Below are 21,287 nucleotides of genomic sequence, written 5' to 3' on the forward strand. Positions count from 1 at the left end.
GGTAGCATCAGAAAACACATTTCCTTTGAATCCACAGTCAATGTTTTTTTTTTTTCCATTTTATTACAATGCCTCTCTAGGATCTTGGTCAGCCAGTCATTCAACAAGAACTCATTAAGTGATTACTGTTTGCTAGACATTCCACTAAGCACTAAAGATAAAAATAGAGAGAATTTAGAGATCACTGTGGTCAACCCTCATTCCTCAAATGAAGAGACAGAGGCCCAGGTTTCAGGAGCAATAAGCAACAGAGCTGGAATGTTATTTGCTTATATACTTCTTAAGAGTACCATACAGTTTAGTGTAATAAACTGGGGAGAATTGTATTTTTGTATAGGTATAGTCAACCCAGTTGTCATGGATTTTCCCTGGCATGATTATATGGATTCTCATTATTTTCCATACTCTAATGCTCAATTGGACTGTATAGCATATTCAGGGAAGCCTAGAACCTCAAGTGTGAGGACTTGCTGAGCCCTTTGTAAAACTACTTTCCTCCATTGGTATCTACCTGTCATGTAGCTTTCAATGGTCGCTTCAAGAAGCTGTCACAGTCACTATGGCCAAACTCCAGTAAGTCCTCTTGGCAGGTGACGAAATCAGGTTGATGGCAACTGACAGGCAGAAGGGACTGATGAGAACAACTCATTTCAGTGGTCATGAAGGCAATTGAAGCAGGAGCTGTGGCATGCTTAGAGCATGGATAGACACTGAAGGAACCAAAATCAACTTCTGCATTCCAAGCCATCACCAATTATTTTGATTTTTGTCTGACACTATACTTCAATGACACTGGAAGAGAGCTCAAGGCTGATGACTTTGTGTAGTTCTGACTCACTTAAATCCATTTTTGAGTGAGTCAAAAAATATCACCAATGGTGTCATTTGGTCCTCTTTGAATATTTCAAGATCAACTAACCAATGTCCAATTACTTAATAATTCACTCAAATTCATCAGTGTCTCATGGGTCAAAGGTGATAGTTTGGGCATTTAGTTGGCATGTCAGTGTAGCAAAATTTCTTAAGAGGCATTTTTGAAGGCTTAACTATATATTTATTGTCACCGATTCTATTAAACACTGTCTTCATCCATGTGGTTCTTCATAAATTGAATTCGTTAACTATTGAGAGATGTTTAGGACTTAAAAAAAAGACTTGTTAGTAATGTGAGAATCACTCAGGATGGAATATTTTTTTAAAAAAATGAATTATATTTAAAAGGTGTAAAACATTGCACGTGCCTGAAGTTTTCCCTACCTTTGGTTGACCTTATTCATGTTCTTATTCAGAACAAAAAGGTTTTTGTTTGTTTGGTTTATTCCCACAGGATACACAGTATATGGAGAAAATCGACTCAGATCAGATGTCAGCAAAGTCATTTCCTTTCAAGGAGACCTTCTACAATGTCCGCCCCTTTTCTCTTTTCCTCCTATCTGTAAGTTTAAAAAAATTATTTCCTCACCTTTGCCCAGCCCACCAGGAGAGGGAACAACAAAAATGAGAGATGGGAGGTGCCTTTCCTCTGTCTTAAAGCTGTTGCAAGCTGAATCTCACTACTCTCATGAATTCTACACATGCGTCTCTGAGAGACTCAGAAAGCATTTTCGGCTTTGATTCCCCTTAAGAGTTATTAGACCTTGTACCAATGGGCATAATATCTGGATTTATGGGATGACCTTCTGTCCACATTGGCACTTCCAAATCCAGAAGACTCGGAGCTCCAAAGCTCCGCTTCGCTTCTCTGCTGAGACTTTAACTAGGGTTAAAAAAAAGGAGGGGGGGGGGAAGAGGTGGTGGCATTTCGTCCCCCCAACCCTTTCTTTTATTTCTTCCTTTCTTCCCAAATGCTTGACTATTGTAATTGTTTGTGAACCGCTCGAGCGCTTGTGATTCATTCAATAACCCCTATGCAAGTCTGTGCAGTTGCAGTGTTAGGGACCCTGCTGCTGGTGGCGTTAATTGATTCGTTTGGAAGATTTCCGCAGATCGAATCCCAATCGCAGGTTCCCTTGGCAAGAAACTGACATTTACCAGGGTCCCGGATGTGGGGGGACCCACGTGTGAGGAAGTTTTCACATCAGAGATGCCCCTTCTTCACGTCCCCAGGGAAAATAAACCATTCCTCTCTCCCACCTCCACGGAGGATGATTCGTACACAGCCACTTCCTGGCCCTTTTTCGCTTCCCAGGGAAGATAATCTTCAGATTGATCTCTTTCTCGCCTGCTTTTTGGGGGAAATGGGAGGACTAGATTCAGATCACATTTTAATCTAGGCATTGTTCTATTCTGCTAATGAGATGCATTGGAGAAAGAAGAGAGGGGGCTTGGAGCTGTAGAAAAAGAAATGTGACCAGCAACGCTTGCCTCGCCTCCCCCCCCCCACCCCCCCCCCACCCCCACCCCGTCCAGTCCAGTTTCACTAACACGTGGAATTCCCTGCACTGTTTGGTTGTCATTTTCTCAGCAGGCAATTTCTTAAGCCATAAACGGTGGAAGCGACTTAGAAGAGTGACAGGGTGGGCAGTGAAAGTGTTCTAAAGGAGAAACAATGTTAAGGGAGTTTGCCTGAAATCTTCACAATTTCAGTGAAAATTGTCCCAATTTCTAGTTGTTTTCAGGCACTGTAGCTGGTAAGTGTGACAGGCAGATGCCACCTTCTTTCTTGTAATTTGAGATTTTAGGTCGAATTTAAAATGGCATTTTGCCCCAGCTGGTATGTCTACTGAGAAGAGAATCTCAGCAGCTTTTTAGGTCAGATCTTTGAAGTTAGTAATTTTCATGGGGGAAAGAAAAAGGAAATTTTGTGATTAAAATGTGGTTTTATTTGAATAACTAAAGGGAAGGGGGAAAAAAAACTAAACTAAAAATACAACTCAGTGTCCTGGCAGGAGACCAGGTACCCTCAAACAAGTGGAACCAATCCATCATATTAAGAGTGATTTATGATCAGAAAGCTTATACCATCATATTCAAATTCTGCCAAAGTGCTACTATTAGAGAAATGGATCAGACAATTACTCAAAGGATAAAGAAATAAAGACACTCCCTCCCTTTAAGCAATATTAGATCAGAAAATGCAAATCTAGGGAAAGTTACCTTTCAATAAAAGTCTAGTTTAGAGTTATGCTGAAAGCTATGGAGCTTGAGATTATACATATGTGCATAATATATAGTGTCACCACCTCACTAATAACAGAAATTTCTGCAGCACTTCAGGGTTTCCAAAATATTTTATGTTAACAATTTCATTTAAACCTCACAAATAACCTTGTGAGATGTTGGTTTATGTGTTTGCACATGCTCATATACTTGTATTTATACACTCTACTCAGATCAAATTTATAATCAAACTGCTGGAATTTGTGCTGGCTTGTATTAAAGGGCAGAGGAAATGAGTGATTTGGAGAGGATGGGGACATCTCCATTTATCATTTCATTGGTGTAGGGAAGTTTCCAAAACAGCTAGGTGGTACAGGTAGAAAATAATGAGGACTGGAATTAGGGAGAACTAAATTAAAATTTAATATTGAACACTAGCTAGCTGTATGACATCGGGCAAATCACTTAACCTGTTTGTCTCAGTTTTCTCAGCTGTAAAATGGGGATAATAATAGTACCTACTTCCTCATGCCCTCATTGAGGAGCTATATAAATAGTAGTTAGGATTATTGTATTGCGAACTCTTTTGAAATTTATAATCCTAAATAATTTCTTGGGGGCACCTAGAGATTAAATGATCTGTTCAGGGCCACATGGATAGTATGTGATAGAGGCACAATTCAAATCTTCCCAAAATCTTCCTTCTTCCTTGGGCTATGTTTCTATTAATTGTCTTTCATTTCCTTTCATACTACTTCTTCATGTTTATGTAGATTATCTGGAAGTGTTTGGTAATAATTTGTTTACTCAGTACTTTATAGCTCTTTTTTTCTAGTTATCTTTTTCACATAGTAGAATTACAATAGCACCTGTAAATTAAATGAAAAAGGTTGGGGCTGCTATGCATGGCTGGAATAATTTAGAGTAAGCACTACAAATAAGAAAAGGTTTTGGGGTTCTACCACATTTATATTGATCCTCCATTCAGAAAGGAACTGGTTCCTTCTTAGAGTCACTAGTGTTTCCAGTTGATGGTAGTTATTTTTCCCCTGATGTCTGACTTGAAGAGGGACTGTGACATGAAAAGGAAGGAAATAAATATCTATAAAGCACCTACCATATGCCAGGTACTGTTCTAAGTACTTTTTCAAAACATCAGCTTATTTGATGCTCATAGCAACCCTGCTAGGCAGGTGCTGTTATTTCTCCATTTTGCAGTTGCCCAGTAAGTATCTAAGGCTAGATCTGAACTCATGTCTCCCTGATTCCAGGCCGATATTCTATCCAGTTGCCACCAGCTGCCTGGGAAAGGCATGCTTGCGTTTTTCAAGGGAGGAGAATAAATTTTAAAAGAATATATATGTATTATATTACCCAGTGGTTGGTTCAGTGGTAAGAAAAATATGTGGAAAATTGGTAACTACTCTGCTACAAATAAATTAAAAACTGAGGGATAATTGGTGATTTCATTTTCTGTAGAGCACAATAGAGTAATAAGATTATAGATATGTATATTGTACAGATATTTTGATGAATCTGTGATCTCATGAGTTATATACACAAAATAGAATATAATAGCATGCATCTACTTCCCACTTCCCAATTTAAAATGGTATGAGCCATTTACAATCAAATTGACTCCAAGGTGATATTTCTCCCTAGCCAAGTTTCATATTAAAATTTTGCTCATCCCCAATTGAGGAATCAGTGAAAATTCTTTGATTACCCTCCTTAGCCAGGACTGCCATCTGAAGTTACAACCACCCAAAGTGGCAGTTACCAATTGTCCTAGTAAGAATGCTAGACTGCAGAATAAATAACCCTCCCTCTGGGAATGGACACTGAGGGGCCGGGGAGGGGTCATCAAGGTACCAGTGCAATTGAAAGTATGCAGAGTGGAGTGACTCCCCGAATCCCAGGAAAAGGAAGAGTTAATCCCTTAAATTTGTCCTGCAGCCTGCCCCCTCAGCTCTCCCATCTCAATTGCTTTAGCCATTTGGACATTTCCAGGGCTCCAGCTGTAAGAACCTTGGGCCTCTTCATTGATGATAACTTCCCCTCCCCCTCATCACTCTCCTGAGTTAAAAGAAACTGTACTGCCTGTCTCTCTTTTTCCCTTTCCCTTCCCTATCACTAAAACAGTTTGTAAGGCGTTATTTGGGCAAAAGAGCAGTCTGGGGGTGGGTATCGCCCCCTTCTCCCAATGTTCCGGAGTCCTCTGACTTGAAGGCCTTCACCCTACAGGTGTAGCGCACCAGCTCCTTGAGGTGTGGTGCGTATCTCTCACCTCTCGCCACGGGCACTGAGCATGCCCAGCTTGGCTGCGAGAGGGGTCCCCCCCAGAGGAGCTGCCAGCCAATACTCCATCGCTCCAGGTTTTATGAACAACCGAGAGGGGGGAGGAGGAACGGGAGCAGGGAGCCGGGCAGAGCAACGGGTTCAACACAGGGATTGGTCGCAAGTAGGAAGCTTTTCCACTACACCAGGTCTCAGGGAATCTGTCTGCGGTCCCGAGGCTCCCACCGAGCCCCTAGCAAAGGTAAGACTGGAGGGAGGCAGAGCACTGGCTGGGAGCCACACTGCCCAGCCTGGGAAGCGCTAACCAAAGCCACCCCAGCTCGCCTCCGCCAAGGGAGCAATTTGAGAGAAAAAAAATGCAAGTTGCAGAGGGATGGAGGTAGGGAAGAAGGCGGGAGAGGGTTGCCCTTATCATCCAGGAGGCAGCGCTCCCTGGCAGGGCTCACACTCCTTTTGCCGGTAATGTTCTGCAAAGGCTGCAGACTCTCAGTCTTGGAGGCAAACAGGGACCGGCGCCCGCAGCAACAGCAGCAGAAACAGCAGGAGCAGCAGGAGCAGCAACAACAGCAGATCCGGGTGCTTGAGAGGGTCCAGGAGACAGGCGCCCACATCCCCGTAAGAGGATGGGAAGGGGAACTGGGAGCGCACTGCGAGCCCAGGCGCAGCACCGTGCGCCCCTGGTCCACAATATTGCTGTGTATGTATTTTGCAGTCAGAAAATAAGTTTGTTGCACGGCCAGCCAGACCCAAAACCAGGAGACCAGACGTTCGGATGGTGCAGGGCAGGATTCCCTGCTTTTCCCTCCAGCTTAGAGCCCACAGCTTGTCTTAGTTCTGGTTAATTACCTCTCTCTTCCCGTGGCTTCCTCGCCTTAATTGCCCCCAGGCTTATTTTTCTTTTTGGCCACCCATTCAGACAACTGCTGTTGTTTTGGCAGGAATGAGGCACGTTGGACTCCAGGGGCTTGTGGGGATATCTTCTTCCGTGGCGTTTTAGGAAGAAGAGGCGAACATTAGGCAGCCTAGTTTACTAGTGTGAACTTAGGTTCAGTGAAGAAGGTTGAAGATATTCCCAGGAAGATACAGGAGCTGTCCAACACTTGATACTCATTGCACCCCTTGTTGTAATAAGTGGTTGTGAGTCAAGCTTAATGCAGAGTTAGAAGCAGGTTTGGAGGCAGGGAGGGGTAATACCAAGTTATCCAGCCCGCAGTTTTGACCCCGCTCGGCTATCCTGTGCTTCCAACGAAGGAGGGAGAGACCAGTCGCTACATGTGAACTGTAGACCCAGAATACGGCTGGTTCCAAGCCTGGAAAGAACGACCCTGTTTTTCTCTAAAAACAGAGGGCCTCTGTATAGCTACGTTCATACATAATATGATTTATTTATTTAGTCATTCATTCGTTATTTTTGCTACGACGAGCGAGGGGGAGGAGAAAGAGAAAGTGTTTTTTAACTTCCCCACCCCCACTCCCACCCCAATCAGCTAGGGTGTCAGATAGATTTGGCAGCCAGTGCAGGGAAACAGCTTTGCTGAAGAAAGGATTTTTGCACTGGAAGCCCCAAGGAGGTTGATTGCTTGCCTAGGGCTCGAGATTTCGGGTGGAAATGCACTCGAACACTCTGTAGGGCAAATCAATGTTACCGCCTCCCTTAGATTTGAGTTATTAAGCAGAGTTTGCCAGCAGCTAGTGAAGAAAGCCCTGGTCTTAGGTGCTTTCCGGTAGGAATCCACATAGAACTTTTACTAGTTTGCCTCCCAGAATCAACAGGGATGGTGGGGGGGGGGGGCGGGGGTTCTGGTGCCAGATTGAGGGGAAACGGAGTGTTTTCTTCCTTTCCAGTAGGCTGATCAGACTTCTGTGGTACAAACTAACTATAACAAAGGCTCGTCACCCCCCCTTTCCCCCCCTCACCGTCCCATACAAATGACTTCTATGAATGCAAAGAGGATATATATATATATATATATATATTTATTGCATTCTGCATGATGACTTTATATCTTTAGGTGGAGGGAGGGGGACCTACAGAACTAGATCCTTACAGGAGAAATTTCAAGCCTGGCTGATACTGCAAGTTATTAATTTCTCTCCAATGGGTGAAAGAGAGCAATATGTTACAGAGACAGTGATGTTGGTTTGTTGGTTTGATTTTTTTCCCAGTGGCATTCATATTTCATGCTCAAGTTTACTGTGTTGCTTTCTCAGTTTGAGCTGGTAAAGGATTTAGAGTAAAGAGCAGTAAAGGGTGGTCAGAGTAAGTTAGGGTTATTCAGGGTGTCCGAAATGAGCTCAAAGAGAAGATATTTGCTGCCTTTTAAAATGCAGCACTATCTAAGATAATGGTCTTTTTTTCCCTAAAGCTGGGCACAACTGCTACTTCATGCCCTGAAGTGTAAAAGACTGAACCCAACCATTAGACCTACTTAGTTCTCAATCTAAAATCATTCAGTCCATTTGCCATCCATCAGTAGATTCTACAGTATCTCCTTCTTCCCACCCCCCAAGGCTGAAGTATAACATAGTGTAACTGACCTTTTTAATTAGGTGCCCAGCTTGTATGAAAAATGACATATTTTCTGTTCTGGAAACAGGTCAAGGAATTGTTGAAAATCTGTACAGAGGCAGATGTATTTCTGTATTTGGGGCATTCACTAGATCATTCTTCAGGTCTTAGGACCACATAGGAAACTTTCTGTCTTTTGTAGTCTCTGGGTCATCATAGATTTCCCCATCGTTTACTTAATTCTGACAAGCAGGAAAAAAAAACTGAATAATCTTTTTCATTTTTTTAGTTATTTCTTGTTAATCACTTAATTCAGCAGATTCCTCCCTTATCTTTTGCTTGATCTTGCATGTCATTATTGAGAAATGAGTCCATTGTCAATTTCCCTTCTAAGCACTAATTCTTTTGACAATAATTTCTTTTGGAAGATACACTAAAGCTCTTCCGCCCTTAATTTTCTGCCACCTTATTCTTTTTCCATCTGAAAATGCTATTGTATATTTCTGATTTTTTTAAAGCAGAGTTTGCCAGACAGCTTTTAACATATTGGATATATATTATCTTATTTGACAATAATGTACATTGATGAATATACTTTTAAATCAGAAAGTAAATTATCATGAAAAATAATTGATTGAAGGCTTAACACAGTAAAGGCCAAATACTTGGGGACAAGTAATCAACTCTTTTTAACTCTTTTTTCCATTCCCCAAAGGGCAAATGTTCAATAGAAGCAAGTGGTAAAATATTACTTCAAAGACTAGGGAGGGTGTTAGGTCCCCTAATCTATGGCACTATTTCAAGGATGGACTGGTAATCATCCTTATGCCAAGTTACTAAGTTTTTGAGGATCCATAGAATCACTACATATTAGAGTTAGAAGGGACCTGGCAGATCATCTACCTAGTTTAATCCCCTCATTTTGAAACTGAAGAACATAAGGTTTGAAAGGTGAAATTATTTTACATAAAGTTTAGCATTGAATCAATAGCAACTCACTGGAATATAGGTATGCTGACTCTTGGGATATTCCTTTTTTCCCATTTATTAAATTGTTCTTTCTTTTATGATGGGTTGTTTTGTTTTAAGGTTAACATGAATCTGTACCAATAAGTTATGACTTTACCTAGGATTAAAAACCACTTTTCTTCTCAATAGAAGCCAGTCTCTCTTTCTAATTTCCCTATTCTTCCATGGTTCCCACCAGGCTTTCATATCCTTAATTCTTGGCTCCCCCTCACTCCTCTAGATAGTTGCCAAATCTTTTTAAATTCTGTTTCCCCAGGATCTTATGAATCAATCTCTTCCTTTCCAATCACATACGATCCATCCTAGTTTACATGTTCATCTGATCTACTGAAGTAACTTTCTTTTTTAAATTTTTTTAAATTTTTATTTTTTTAAACCCTTACCTTCCATCTTTGAGTCAATACTGTGTATTGGCTCCAAGGCAGAAGAGGGGCAAGGGCTAGGCAATGGGGGTCAAGTGACTTTCCCAGGGTAACACAGCTGGTGAAGTAACTTTCTAACTGTCCTATATATATATCCAGCCTCTGTGCTCTTCAATTCAATCTCCAAAACACCTACTACATTGATACAAGGAAAGTACAGATCTTACTGTGAGGCTCCCCTTGCTCAGAGAGCTACAGTGGTAACATTTCCTCTAGAATAAAATATAACCTCCTTTGATTGGTACTTAAAGGTTTTCATCATTTGACAGCCTATATTTCCAGGCCTATTAAACAATACCTTCTTCACATACTTTATAGAACAGCCATGTTGCTTCCCTGCTCGCTCATACTATATCTAAGGTTTAATTGATAATGAATAAAAATTTATTAAACATAATAGTGCATTGATATAGATAGTAAGATTATTATAATTCCTGTTAAACAGATAAAGAAAATGATACCTAGAGGTAGAAGTTAAGTGACTTATCAGAAGTTGATATAGCAAATAAAAATCAGAGAATTTGAATTCAGAATTATTTACTTTGAAATTAGTTTCATGATTTTGTGTAAGTCACTAAACCTAAGTTCCCATCTTTTCAAAGGTAATAAAATACATTTAAAAACTATTAGTAGTATTTTCAGATTTTTGGTGAGGTTAAAATAAATAATGGATGCAAAGTAAGAGGAAGAATGGTATTGTAGAGCAGTTAATAGATTACAAGACAGAAGAAGTGTGTTCAAATTGAACCTTCCTCACTAACAATCTGTGTGACCCTTGTCAAATCACCTTGATTCTTTAGACCTCTCTTTACTCAGATATTAAAATAAAAAATATGGGAAGGGGTAGAGCTGGATGGCTTTTGTGGACCCTTTGACCTCTAAATTTATGATGCTATGATAGTATATTACAAGTGATTATGATATTAACTATTATTTGATGCAAAAAAACTTTGCAAAACACTACTTGCCATAAAAAGCTGATATTCTAACATTATCCTAAAGTCCTATTGAGTAAGACTTGCCAACTCTCCTACTTGTATATTTTCACTTCTCCCTTTAAGTAAAACTATTACCAAATCATACCAGGCTGAACCTATTATTTTTGACCCTTCCCAATGCCAGTATTATAATAATTTTACTATGACTCCAAAATAATTTACAGTTTTCTCATATGTACTTGAAATGTCTCTTCCTCCTCTCTCCTTTCTTCTCTTCTTTCCCTCCTTTCTCTACTCATTTCTGTTGTATATAGGTTATCTCCTGCATTCCTACTGTTCCTTTTCCTATAATGAATAACTTCTTTCTCTTTAAGTTTAAAGTAGGTTTCAGGTCTCCCTTCTTGTGTGAAGTGTCCTTGGATCATCATATCTAGTGAGAAGGTTCCAAGTGCATTTGAACAGTGGGGTACAAATGGGAATGATTGCAGAATTGATTCATCTTTCCTATGTGGTTTGTCTCTACTTATAGAGGATAAAGGCAATCAAGGGTAGGAGTTTTTAGGAGGGAATGAAAGAAGGAAGGAAAAGAAGAATGAGAGAAAAGAAGAAAGGAAGGAAAGAAGAAAGGTAGGGAAGAAAAAGAAAAAAATGGTCTTTTATGGTTTCTTGGCTGTATCCTTGCATATCGGCAAGCATTCATTGACATATTCTGTGTTTTCACATGGATGTTTTATCCTTAAATTCCTTTAAGAAATTAATAATGTTTTATTTGTTACCTCCTTTATCCCTTTGCAAGTGTTCCATTTTTACTTGAATGGTACATATGAATGCTTTTTGAAAGAATGCAACATTCTTTCACCTTATCCTTGAATTTCTTATCTTCACCAAACATATATGTCCTGCCATGACAAATAACGTTTTTTGCTTATTTTTTTTTAAAAAGGTTTATTTCTTAGAAAAGAGTAGGAAGTCCTGGCTAAAATACAGGTGTGAGCTAACTGGCCATTCTCTTAGAAAGAAACTTGATTATGAGCAATAGACAGAGATAGAATGCACCTAGTTATTTCCATGTCCTTATGCCTGTTTTTTTCTCCCTGTCTGAGCTATGTCAGAGAATGTTTTTTTAAAATACCTAGTTTTAAGTAAATCTTTTCAAATACATAGTTTAGATGGTGTCTTTGCAAAGGTACTATTTCTTCCTGCAGTGAAATCTTCTTGAGATACTGGGATGGAGGTGGGACAAGATTCCTAGATAACTTTTTAGAGAGTTTTCAGAAACAAGAGTTTAGGCATTGTTGAGCCCCATGGTTTATTTGTTCTCCATTAGCACAACTGCCTGGTTAATTGATCTTATTGAATGATATTGGCACCACATTACTGCATTGTTTCTGCCTATTTGCAATTGATTTGGGATGTTTTATGACTAGAAGCTCCAGAAGCTGGACAAAAATAACTATGACTTTGGCAAAGTCTTCAGATCAAGGGATAGAATAAGAATTAACTCTTACATTTTTCCTCCCTAGTCTCCTAATGTTGTTTTTCTAAAGTTTAGATTTTTTTCCCTCCAAGGGGGATTTATAAGAGAAAAGATTCTGTAGAACTTTAGTTTTCCAGAAAGGAAAAAGCAAGTGTCGAATTTTCTGAAGAAGTTACCACAATTTCTATGCTTGGGTCCACAGAACTAATGATGAGACACATTGCCTGGTTATCACTATTCTCAACAGAGATGTATTGGTCTTTAGGTGTAGATGTTATGCTGGTTTATTGGAGAATAACAGTGGTGTAGAAAAAAATCAATGACTTAAAAAATTATTGTGAGATTCTCCAGTGTTTGGAAATAGTTTTACATCTATACCAGCCCTCACTGCTGTCCTTATCCTAAGGTATATTCCTGGGAGGAGAACTGAGTTATATGGGGAAACTGATTTTCTACCAAGGTCAAGTTGGAAGAGAACTGCATGGGGAGATAAAATGCCTAGGTTCAAATCTTAAATCTATTGCTTGGTAGTTACATGGCTTTGAAAAAATAAACATCAAAAATATAAATTGTATGAGAACATATTCTACTAACTATGGATTATTCTAGATTCTGCCACTGAAATTTAGTCTGGAAAATTGCTTTAAGTACAAGTATTTCTGATATGCCATATCCAGTGTGTATGAGAAAGGAATCAGATTGAAACATAACATGACTCAGATCTCTCAATATATCTTCTAAAGCTTCAATCTAGGCAAGCTGCCATCCTTTTGAGCTGCACAGATTTGTATTATCACCCATATTATGATGGCTCCTCTACTCTCAAATATAAATATGAATGTTTTTCACCATGATTCATTTATTTGGCTATTAGCTAGATATTGATTCCAGACTCCTTGCCAATTAATGAGTTAATTGAAAGTATAAATGCTATTGTTGCCACATTTAACTGGAAGGATATATAAGGTGCTTAAGGACCAGAAAATTATCTTTCTAGCACTTCCAATACTTCCCACACTGAAATTCGATTGAAAACCCAGTTATTTAGAATGCTCGGGAAAGATACCATTAAATATAAAAAAGCATTTCTTTCCTGGTTAGTTGAGAATTTAACTCTTTAAGAACCAAAACATATTTATATTTAACTAATTCATTGGAAATCATTTTCCATTTGCTTATTTCCCTCAAACCTTATCCAGAGAATGCATAATATTTCAATTTATTTTTCTTTATTTTTCCATCATCACTACAAATGTCACTTAGCGGAAAAATTACAGGAACAATGAGATAGCCCAATGTAATCTATTCTTAACTCCTTTAGTTTTTAATATTCTATGGGCAGCATACAAAATAACAGAACCTATAGAATTATGTCTAAAATAAGCCTATAAAGATCCCAAGTGAAGGACTCTACTTTATAGTTATGTGATCTTTTAGTTCTTGGGAATTGTGGCTGCTCAGTCCTTTTGGAATGTTTATGTCTTCATTTCAGTTATATTTTGGATTGGTTAGGTATAATTACAATATAATTATATTGGAATGAAATCAACAGGGATACAGGGGTGGGGGGCAGATTATATGTGATGACAATTGCTACATATTTCTACTACTTGCCATGTAACAATGTCACATTTATTTGTGAAGAATAGAGTGACAATGGTGAGGATGTGTTACTTATGCTACCTCCAGTACAATACAGCCTCATTAATACAGTCCCCACACATTCAAAATCTGTGAAAATTCAGACACTGAATACATTGATTCTCAGTGAGTACAAGGTTCATCTAATTTCTAAAGCAGATTTTCATGGCCTTGACAAGTGAAGGGTATTCTCAAATGAGTACTCTCTCTCCTCAACTCCCAGACTAGGTCTATAAATAACATTTTATGTGTCAAGGAAATTTGTGTATAATGTTGGATTATTCATTATAAACCTAGTATGTGTTTATTCATTAATCTAATTGTTTTCACTTGTTGGTATTTGTTTGGAGCATTATTTTTTTTACAAAGTTTTCCAGCTCTCACCTCAGTGCCTTTGCATAGGAAACAAGTATTTATTAATTTTCTACCCTGTACAAGTTAGTAGCAGTAAGATAGTGTGCTATGTCTGAAAAACATTCAATCTTTATTACCACCTCATAGAATCTCATACTGGTTTTAAAAACAGGCCAGATGACACTCTTTATTAAGTCTTGTCTCATTCTTACTGCTTTCTTCCTCTTCAAATGATATTACCTAATTGTACATATCCATTTTTTTCTTATTTGTTGTTTATGATTTCCCGAGAGAATGTATACTTCTTTGGGACAGGATAAAATTCATTATTGTCATTGCATTCTCAATTCTTGGCACATAGGAAGGCATGTAATACATATTTGTTCACATGAATTAGTCATATTATTATGGTGGAAATTAATAGATAAATGTCTTTTAGAAACATTTAGAATTCAAACTGTATTCTCCCCTAAACTCCTACAGTAAATCTGAATAAATAATAGTAATTAAATAGGAAGAAGAAAGTGGGCTGGATTGTGAATGAGAAATTATAGTGCTTCTTAAATGATCCCCAAATTATCTCTGAAATGAAAGTCCATGTTTTTTTTTTCTCTTTTACTATAGATATTTTACCTGCATTTTTTTTTTAATTTTGTTGTTTTTGGTCATGAGTCACACTACACAATAGAATTTTCCCTCTCTATATATATATTTTAGAATTTAAATTCATTTATTTGTTTGTTATATTAGAATATGAAGTTAACTCCCTACATTCCTACCCCTACCCCTTTAAAGAAGGCATCATTTAACAAAAAATAATATATATATATATATATATATATTAAAAATTGCCATTTTTATTTATCGGTTCCTTCTCTGGAGTTGGACATACATAAATTGTTCTTCAAATATATTTCTGTTGCTGTATATAAAGTTATCTTGTTTTATTCTTCATAATTTCACATCAGTATTTTCATGTTCTTCCAAAATTAACTCACTTATTTCCTACAGTGTAGCAGTATTACATCACAGACATATACCAGAACCTATTATGCCATTCCCGAGTTCTTCAGAGGTTACTCAGAGAATAACACATGGTGGATATGAGCAGATTGAGTGACAAGAAATAAGGTGTTAAAAATAAGCACTAGAGTAAAGGATGTTATTAAAGAAAGATGTGATAAAAGAAGGTGGTTTGGTCAATTAGTGAGAACAAGGGTTAACTGGTAGGCAGGAGTATGCTCATAACATCAAGACAAATGAGGGGAGATATCTAGCACATTTCTTGGACTCCTTGAACAAGGATGAAATTGTTTAGGATGGATTGACATGGATGTATCCATTTTTGGAGGGAACATCTATGTTGAGATCATTGATTTTTAAATTATTAAGCATTGCTACTAAATAATAATAACATTTGCTTAACCAATGTATATGATTTATAACTGCCACAAAGAGTGTTTTAAAGTTTTCAGGGAGGGAGGAGGGGAGGGAAAAGACATGAATCTTGTAACCATGGCAAATATTCTAAATTAACTAATTAAATTTAAAAAAAAATCAGCTCTAGCTAGCCTGGATTTCTTCCCTTAAGAACTGTCTGTTCATATCCTTAGACCATATTAATTGTAGCCATGTTTCTTTTTGTTATAAGTTTGAATAAGTTCCTTATATCTTGGAAATGAGAACTTTATAAGAGAAATTTAATACAAATATTACCCCTAGTTATTTCTCTTTTAATTTTTGCTTTATTAGATTTGTTTATGAAAAAAGTTTACATTTTAACTAAAATTATCTGCTTAAAAAAGTGTTCAAAACTTCTTACCCACTTTATCTGATTCTTTGTAAAGAATTCACGCAGTCATTTCACACAGGGTTATTTCATTCATCTGTTTTTGTGCCATTCTTTCTAAATCTAGCACTTAACTTTACTGCCTGGCAAATGATATGCATTTCATATAAAATTGTTGATTATCCCCATATCATAGATGAGAAAAGTGAGGATTCGAAATATTACTTGATTTGTACATGAGCATTAAATGAGCTTTTGCTCAAATTTCACTTAATGTATTATTAAGACAACATTTTTCCAGTTCCATTTTAGGAAAAAAGAATATTTTAATCGATTAAAATTTAAATCAGAAATTTTAATTTCAAAATCTCAAGGAAAATAATTCTAGACCCTGTTTGGCTTACTAATCCCCGAGAGAGCCTTTTTTGGGTGGATTTTCCTCCCTGAATCTTAGCTCTAATATTTTAAATTTTATTTGTACACAAACATACACATATATATGTTACAGTTTTACAGTTTTAATTTGGACTTTAAAAATTAAGTTTCTGTTTGCCCCTGGAACTGTACCTCTAGGACACAAAGTGAGATCTATCTTGGTAGCTTGGAGCTAGAGGAAGTATTTCCATAATGCATTTGTTTTATGGTTAACTATTACAGCAAGTCACTGTGACAGAACGGAGAGGCGATTAGCACTATTGGAGATAGTGTGTGGGAGAAATGGATTTGGTTATGGTCAAGAATCTTATTTATTAGAGAATGAATTACAGAATATTTTATCATTTAATGCTCTTCTACGACCTCTGCCCCAACCTTCCCAAACTCTTTTTATAAAAAATGATGCTATCCAACTGTAGAAATATAAATGTTGCAAATTGCTTTCTATTTTAAAGTAAAGAGAAGCTTTATTTTTTTCCTCCTAAAACTATAGACACTTGCCCTCTACAGAGATATACAGTCTTTTTTATGGGTATTTGGAATTCAATTCTTTATACTGGGGTAGAGGGAACATATAATGGGAAACGCTGGATTTAGAGTTACATAATCTGAATTCAAATCTTGACTACTATCTATTATCTTCTTGACCTTCAGTGAATCCTTTGCCTTCCATGGTCCTAAATTTCCTCATCTCTTAAATGAAGAGTTTTGAGTATATGACACCTTAAATCCATACTAATCATAAATTTATAATCCTATTAATTTATTAGCCATTTGAGAACAGCAAATCAATTAAGAACATTATTAAGTCTGAATTTATGAATCAGTGATCTCAACAACTATATCAATACTTGGTGGCAAGTGCTTAATGTCATTGGAATAATAATAATGATAATGATAATGATATTAAACACATATACATATATCCTTGTGGATGTACTTATCACCTTGATTTTTAGAGAGGGCTTTTACTAATACATCCACATTTTACATATGAGGAAACTGAAAAAGACAGAAATTGTGATTTGACCAGGGTGATAAGATTAGTAATTTTGTAAATCTAGATCTGAACCCAAGGCTTCTTGACTCCTGGCCCAGCTCTGTATCTGATGTACCACTTAATTGGCCTCAGAACCTCAGATACTAAAAACTGAGAACTGAAAGTTTTTTAATCTATCGTTTGACAAGGAAATACTTATGTTTTCATTGAAAATTTCTTCTTCTTTATGGACATTTAAATATTTTTTTAACTAAAAAGATCCTTTCCTTTCCTGGTGCCTGCCCCATCCCTCTCTTCTCCTTATAGAATTGCTTCCAAAAAAAAAAAAAAACTTTCCCTTATTTTCCAAATCAACAAGCAGAATGATTATTCTAACTTGCTCACTGGTCCACATTGCCTTTGAGTATTATTTCACTTTACTCTTAATTTTTCCTTTCTTCTGCCCATCTCTACTCATCTGACATTTCATAGTGAGGCAAGAAAGTGGAGGGGGACCCCTTTGTTACCTAAGTAGAAGTATCTGAAGAAAAGTCATAAGGAAGAGCCATTTAATAGGATATGCCTGACCCTAGACAATAAAACTCAGAGCAGTGCATGAAAGATGAAAAGAGGAGATTCAGCCTTGATCATAGGGAAAAATATGAACATTGGAAGCTCTTCAAATTTAGAATGAATTGCCTCAGGAAACAGCAATTCACCTCTCAAGCACAAAATGAATTCTATTCCCTTATCCTTTTCCTGCTTCTTAGCCTGCCATGTTATAGTGGGAATTCTTTCTTGGGAATATGTAGAAATAGTTGACCACTGAAGGGCCTTCCAACCATAAAAGTCTAAGAAAAATCTGAAAAAAATATCTCCAGCTTGCCAAAAAAAATCTACTGAAACATTGTGTTAAATTTTGTAAGGTAGTGTTTTCCATCTTCTGTTCATCATTCAGGTTTCTGGAGAAGAAGAGCAAAAAATGTCCTGGAAAAAAGTTGGCTTCCTCTGTCTAGCTCATACATGAACAAGATCAGGTAGCTACTAGTAGTATCCATGCACTGAACTGTGGGTTTTAAAATTCATATACAATAACTAAAGTATTATATTTTAAAAATTTTATTAATAATAACTAAAAGAAAACTTACACCTAACTCAGCTGGGGCCACAAGAGAATAGAGAGGGGGAGGGATCACAGCCAACTTAAATACAATCAAGTAAAGATGAGGATGCAGGAAAAGGGAAAAGGATTCTAGGTAATACCGGAAGGAATTTTGAGTAATGTAGTTTTTAGGGGTTCAAGAATTTCCAACTATATAGGACTGATGAGTGGTGATGATCAGGCCACTAGCAAGCATTTGTTCAAAAATGCCTTTACTTGTGGGACTGGGCAAAATGTTTCATTTTTTTTTAAACTATTTCTTCATCTTTAAAAAGTTCATAATAATACTACCTAACTCATAGTTTTTTTTTGTTTTCAAGAGAAGAAAATGAGAAAAATATATGATATTTTGCACAATGTAATGCTCTATATCAAAGCTAGCTGTTATTTACTGATCCTTATTATTTTCCATGCATTGGGCTCACTTCTGAGGATAGAAAGGCAAAAAGAAAAAAAAAACAGTCTTTACGCTTAAGGAACTTATATTCTAGATGGAGATGTATATATGTATTGATACCCACAAGATAACTTGGGTTAAAAGGTAGTATTAGCATCAGCAGAATCAAGGAAAGCTTTGTGCAGAAGATAGAATTTGAATTGAGTCTTCTTCCTTTTACCACATTTCCCCCAAAGTGCCAGATATACATGTGAAATGGCTCTTGGGACTAATCTCCAATGTGAGCTTGAACACTGCCAGTAGTACAGATGGAATCAGGCCATGTTTCTTGGAGACTTGTCAGAAAATCCCACCTCCCAGTGCCTATTGCTGCCAACTGTGGACATTTGGATGGAAAACTAGAGCTGCTTACTGCTAAACTTAGATACTCCTATAAAAGAGGAAGATAACACTCCAAGAGCTCAGATGTCTCAGGACCCCAAATCCAAGAAAGACAAGAAGGTGGCCAAAGAGTCAGAAGTTTCTGTAAAACTTTTCATAACTGTAAAAAAACTTGAAATCTGAATCATAAGCAAAATTGTAGAGGAGGAATTTGGAAATTGGTTGGACAGCATGATTTCCAAAAGGAAAAAAATATATATATCAGAAATACTTGAAGAATTAGATGCCTTATTACTTGTGGGTGGGTTAAAGGGTATATACAGAGATCAAGGCAATAATGCAAGAACAGTTCTTCCCAAACTCATGTTATCATAGGCTTACTGTTTCAGTATTTTAGATAATTGGCATAATAAATTAATGAGGTTCATTTTAATACATTATTTTTTATTTTCCAATTCTAATAACCTGACTTTCTTAAACAGCTAAAATGCTTTCCCTAAATCCCTGTGCTCCTCATCTGGGAAAAGTAAGATCTAGGTTCCATCTAGTCCCCTAGGTTTTGTTTACAGTAAATCAGGTATTGCCTAGATATAGAATGTGACGATAACAAGATTTCATTGTTTTTTTTGCGTGCATTTGGGGAATAACAACAAAATTATCAATTCTTATTAAAAGAATTTGAAAAATACACATCTTTACAACTATTTAATGTTCAAATTGACACTGATGCACTAACTTGGGTTATATGTCAGATGGTCATGTGGCATACATGTTAAACCAGCTATCCTAAGAGTTCTCCTTTGTGGTATCATTGACACTTTCAGTCATTTGTTTGCTTATGCTTGTAATATATTGAGAAGTATTACTATTTCCTAGAGGGCTAAACTGATGCTTTCAAAATATAATGGAACCTATTAAATCACACTATTTTCAAAGAAATAATTATTATCTTTAATACTTTAGTGACAGCAAAATATTTTATATCATTAATAAATAAAATATCTTAAAATATTTGTTTCATTTTCATTTTACTGCATTTTATAATTTACATGGCACATTAGTACAAAATATGCAATTTACATACTGGAGTATAGGCTCAAATTTTTCACAGATAGGAATGCTTGATCAAGATTTAGAGATCTAGGAAGCTAATATTCTAGTAGAAGAAAAAAGGTTATGTATGCCAATAACAATAATTTAAATGCTTTATTAGTGATATAACTAGTAAAGGCTAGGTGAGAAAGCAATCATTGGATGTGGGTTTTACTTTATCTCTGGAGATTTGGACTTTTCAAAATCCAGTTATTTGTCTTGGAAATCCACTGCTCTTGAGAGGATGTTTTCTGAAAAGGCTATCTCTTCCCTGTCATCCTCTTCTACATCTAGACACTGCTAAGACCCTTCATATGACTGCAGTTCCACTGCTCTTTCCTATTTAAAATGGTACATGTCTTCATGCCCAGAGGTCTCTACAATTCCTCTTTGTGCCTCTTTCTCATTCTTCACTGCCCCATTTTAGAGGTGTGAACTGTAACTCTTGTTTAGGGATAGTGTAGCTACCTAACTACACCTCTTACCTTTCCCTCCATTCTCTCCTGGATATCTCTGTCTTCCCTCTAATTGGTATTATTAAAGTACCTACTATTTTCAGCATTGGCTAGGTTGCTAGTTCTTTCTTTGGCACCCTCACCTGTTGAGATTTTATATGTCCTTTATACTAAAGCAAGCCTAAGCACCTTGAGTGTCAAGCTATAACTTTTCATAGCCTTTCAGTTTCAGAAAGGCCATCAGGAAATCAACGTAGATCAAGCCAATTCCCCATTTTGTTTCCTGAGCATCTTCATCAGCCCATTTTAGCTTATGGGAGATAAAAATAAGCTAGGTACAAAGTGTGCATTCACATTTTATTTGTATAAAATATTTATGCCTGTTTAATGTATTTCATATGTAAACCCAATATGCTTAGGGATTACCTGGTAATTTGGGTCTTACATTAGAGAACTAAGAAAATGAGCAAACAACGAAGTTTATTATGTGCATATTGAAAAAAAATTCAGAAAAATTACCCAAAATGTAATTAAGTGTATGTATATTTGTAGCAGGGGAAGGACATTCATAGCTGTAATTTCCCATTCAAGTATTTTAATTGAATGAGTTTTCTCTGCAGTATTTTTTTTGGAGCATCACAGGGATAACATTTGACTTGTTCTATGTGATTTGGTCACCTGAGGGGAGCAAGGTGGTTTCAGAAGGTTGACAGAACCAACATTTCTTGTTTCAGGACATCTCAAGAAACTTAATTTATTGGCCAGCACCTTTTGAGTGATCAAGGTACATTTTCCCACTGAAAAGAATTTGAGTCCCCTTCATATTTTTT

At 36.9% G+C, this 21,287-nt stretch overlaps 1 protein-coding gene across 14 annotated transcripts in view; it reads left to right on the forward strand.

The window, feature by feature from the left end:
- Positions 1-5,413: 5,413 nt before the first annotated feature.
- Positions 5,414-21,287, forward strand: part of LOC100619412 (contactin-4) — a 1,170,520-nt gene continuing 1,154,646 nt past the window's right edge. For 2 of the 14 annotated variants that reach the window (XM_016424452.2, XM_056804535.1), the window contains exon 1: positions 5,474-5,638. The gene's annotated coding sequence lies outside the window, so the exon portion shown is untranslated. Of the gene's footprint in view, positions 6,013-21,287 lie in introns of all 14 variants that reach the window. The other 12 variants (XM_016424453.2, XM_056804545.1, XM_007500112.3 and 9 more) reach the window with 10 other exon arrangements.

Source organism: Monodelphis domestica, chromosome 7 (assembly GCF_027887165.1).
Source record: "Monodelphis domestica isolate mMonDom1 chromosome 7, mMonDom1.pri, whole genome shotgun sequence".
In the NCBI taxonomy this organism is placed as follows: Eukaryota; Metazoa; Chordata; class Mammalia; order Didelphimorphia; family Didelphidae; genus Monodelphis; species Monodelphis domestica.